Source organism: Mustela nigripes, chromosome 4, assembly GCF_022355385.1.
Source record: "Mustela nigripes isolate SB6536 chromosome 4, MUSNIG.SB6536, whole genome shotgun sequence".
Classification (NCBI taxonomy): domain Eukaryota; kingdom Metazoa; phylum Chordata; class Mammalia; order Carnivora; family Mustelidae; genus Mustela; species Mustela nigripes.
In genome coordinates, this window is record NC_081560.1 from 71,385,516 (window position 1) to 71,389,649 (window position 4,134).

The 4,134-nt window shown below is 36.7% G+C and overlaps 1 pseudogene; it reads right to left on the bottom strand.

Annotated features, from left to right (window-relative positions):
• Nucleotides 1–832: 832 nt before the first annotated feature.
• LOC132015340 (mRNA turnover protein 4 homolog) lies at nt 833–1,522 on the bottom strand (annotated as a pseudogene).
• Nucleotides 1,523–4,134: the final 2,612 nt, after the last annotated feature.

Below are 4,134 nucleotides of genomic sequence, written 5' to 3' on the forward strand. Positions count from 1 at the left end.
GTATATCATGGATCTCTTGATTCATATTTTTCATTAGTTCTGGAGCATTCATAGCCAGTATTTCTTTAAATATTTCCTTTGCTCCATTATGTCCACTTTCTCCTTCTGGAATGCTAATTAAATATATGTTACTCCTTCTCAGTATATTTTTCATGCACTCTTTTATATTTTCCATCTCCTTCTCTATCTTTGCCACATTTTAGATATATATTATTGACTTTTTAATTTTTTCTTTCCGCTCTCCCACCCCCCCTTTTTTTTCCCCTATGAAATAGTTTTAATATCTGCTCTGGGTTTCAGAAGTGACTTTACTCTTGTCTTAGTGAAAGCATCCTGTCTTATTGTCTAAGACTCCTGGCCCTGGTGTTCCTGGGGGATGGAGCAGGGGAAACAGGGAGAGAGGAATGAGAGTAGGAAGGGTGGCCAGGCTTCCTCGATTCTTTAGCAAACCCCTGTTTTCAGGAGGGGCAAAAGACCAGAGGAAAGAAGCCCTCGCTCTGATGGTGGCTCTCACATCCCCAACCATCATGCAGGAGCCAGAGCTGGAAGCTGGCTCAAAGTGAACAAAAGGAACCCTGGGAATCCAGACAAAAGCCTGAAGCCAAGGCCTTTTTTTTTTTTTTCCTAGGAAAAGTCGTCTTTGCTGTTCAGGGAGCAACAGACAGTTTTATTCCTTATAGAAAAGCAATAAAAAAAAAAAAAAGAAAGAAAGAAAGAAAGAAAGAAAGAAAGAAAGAAAGAAAGAGAAAAGAAAAGCAATCTGTCTGTCTCACCCTCGCTGCTGTTTGACCTGCAGGATGGTGGTCCCACATGCCTGGGCTCTAAGTGCCTATCAGCCTTTTACTTTCCCTCCTCCTGATTCTTCTGCCTACTTGGACACTCTCTGTGGCAGGTCACTTCCCGTCTGCTGGAACCTTCTGGACTACACATCCCACATGTATTTGAGAGCAACTTTAAATTTAGCCATCTCATACCTGAAAAGCTTTAGCATGCAGGCCTGCTCTGGGTTCAGCACATCACCCTCCTTGCACATCTCATGGTTGTACAGTAGGGTCACCACATCTCTCTTGAGGATCCATGGAGTGGGGAACTGCTCCAGAAGTCACAGTGAAAGTTACTTTGTTTCCAGCTTGAGTGAAGTCCATTTCTGTGTATTTTGTAAAGCATTCATTCACTTCCTCCCTGGTGTGGTTGGTGAAAAGGAGACCCACCTCCACTCCTCAACTTCTTGCTGACCTGATGCAGGTTGTCTTTGTACTCGCCAGATGGGCTTCAAGCCAAGGCCACCATCATCACCTGTTTTTGCCAAAGAACATCTGGCTGTGCTTCCAGGTATTGCGATGTCTTTCAGCTTCCTGTTCTTCATGTTAGCCGCAGAGAAGAAGAAAAGGTACTTGTATATGTCTGCACATTTCCAAAGCCCTTCTATCAGGTTCCGTTTCAGTTCTAAGCCTTTCTTGGCAGTTTTGGTTAAGGAAACTTTCTTGTTGTGGTTGGATTTGGATATATCTTTCAGACACATATATTTTTTAAGATTTTATTTATTTATTTATTTGACAGAGAGCGTTCACAAGTAGACAGAGAGGCAGGCAGAGAGAGAGAGAAAGGAGGAAGCAGGCTCCCCGCTGAGCAGAGAGCCCAACGAGGGCCTCAACTCGATCCCAGGACCCCGGGATCATGACCTGAGCGAAAGGCAGAGGCTTTAAGCCACTGAGCCACCCAGGTGCCCCTAGACATATTTTCTAGTGTACTAACTGTCCAGTTGTTCCAGCATCATTATTGAAAAGACTACCTTTTTTTCAATGCTCCAAAGTCTTGTATTTTTCAAAAACCAAGTATCCATATGTCATGATCAAATGTCTGTTTCTGAGTTTTCTATACATTTTACTGATCTATTTGAATATTCTTGTACCAGTGCCATATCACCCTTTTACTATAGCCTCCTAAGAAGTCTTCATATTCAACAAACAAATCCTCTACCTGGTTTTCAATTTTTAAGCATATCATGACTCTTCTTGGCCCTTTGTCCAAAGACTTTTAAGAATCAGTTTGTCAAGTTCCACAAAAATAAGGTTCGAATTGAATTTATAATAAGATTGAATTTATAGATCAGTTTGCAAAGAAAACCACTCCATTTATTTAGGTCTTCTCCAATATCTCCCACTGCATTTTGTACTTACATGAAGTAGTATTTTTCTATAGAAGTCTGACACAGTTTTTGTTAGATTTATTCCTAGGGATTTGACATTTCTTTTTTTTTTTAAGATTTTATTTATTTATTTGACAGAGAGAGATCACAAGTAGGCAGAGAGGCAGGCGGAGAGAGAGGAAGGGAAGCAGGCCCCCTGCTGAGCAGAGAGCCTGATGCGGGACTTGATCCCAGGACCCTGAGATCATGACCTGAGCCGAAGGCAGAGGTTTTAACCCACTGAGCCACCCAGGCGCCTGGGATTTGACATTTCTTGATTGTAAATGATACCTCTTTAAACTTTCATTTTCTAAGTTTTTTTTTTTTAACATAAGGAAGGAAATTGGCTTTTGTATATTGACTTTATATTCAACATTACTTAATGTTCCTATTGATTTTAATAATGTGTCTATACATGATCTTGGATTTCCTACATACATAATCATATTATCGGTGAGTCAATGACATCTTAATTTAATTTTTAATAATCTTTAAACCTTTTCCTGGCATTATGCCACTAAGATCTCCAGTACAATACTGACAGAAGTGATGATACAACATTTTCTTGCTTTGAATATCAAAGGAAAGCTTTCACTGATTTACCACTAGGTATGATACTTACAGATTAGGGAAATTTATAGATTGAGGAAATCTCCATCTATTCATACTTTGCTAAAAGTTCTCTCTAAAATCATTAAAAATGTTGCAATTTATCAAGTGCTTCTGCATCTAATGAAATGATTGTACGGTTTTTCTCCATCTCAATGTGGCAAATCACATTAACTTTTTAATGTTAAAATCCAACCTTCAATTTCTGGGACAAATGCAACTTAGTCACAAGATAGTCTCTTTATATATTGCTGGGTTTTATAATATTTATATTTTATAATAAAATATTTAATTTTACAAAATTTAGAATATTTAGAAATGTTTCTATAACATATAGAAATATATAATATTTATATAATATTTAGAATAGTAATGTTTAGAATTTTTGCCTTGAGTAAAGTTTGCCTTTAATTTTTCATATTGTCCTTAATATATTTTATCAAGGTTAGTGCTAATGTCATAAAACAAGCTGGAAAATGTTCCCTCTTTTTCTATTCTCTTTGAGAGTCTGTGAAATAGTGAAACCATACCAGTTTAATCGAAAGGATTTAATATAGGGAATTGTGTAGGCAAGTATTAGAGAACCAAAAAGGCAAAGGGGGAACTTTGGTAACACAGAGATAGTAAATACCACCCCTAGGATGAAGAAAGGAAGGAAGGAGTTTGGGTTATTAAAAACTACAGACTTGGGAGATGGACTAACAAAGCTGGGATCCAGAGTTTGGAGGAAAGGAACTACACAGCTGTGCAGATACTTCAGGCGTCGCACAAAAGAATTACAGTCAGGGTTTAGTTCTCTTGGAAAAGTTGTTTTACTTCTAGTTAGTCTTACAGAAACTATCTCTTAAGATATTTCACTTCTACCTATGAGAAAATTATCTTAATGTACTGAATTTGTTGGGACAAGACTCTTCAGCACCATATGTAAACCTACACCATCCATAATGCAAATAGTACTCTCTGCATGTCAGGGAGCCACTGGCTGTTTTCCAAAAATTTGCTGAGTTCTTTCATTCCTTTATGTCTCCTTTCTTACTTTCTATAATTTCAATGTGATTTCAAGAGTATCATATAATAAATGCATACAATCAATAAACTAACTTTAACTAGCAATCATATATAAAATTAGCTTTTTAGTTACAGATTGTTTTAATATCTATTGAATTATTCACTATAGAATAAAAATTATTATAAAATTCATTTGTAATTTTAAATATTTATTATATATCTCATTTTAATATCAATATTTGTTTTATAGGTTCAAAGGAGAAAATTAAACATGAAAATTAAAATTGAGTTATAATCATGTATTGATGTAAAACATACCAGTAAAAAAG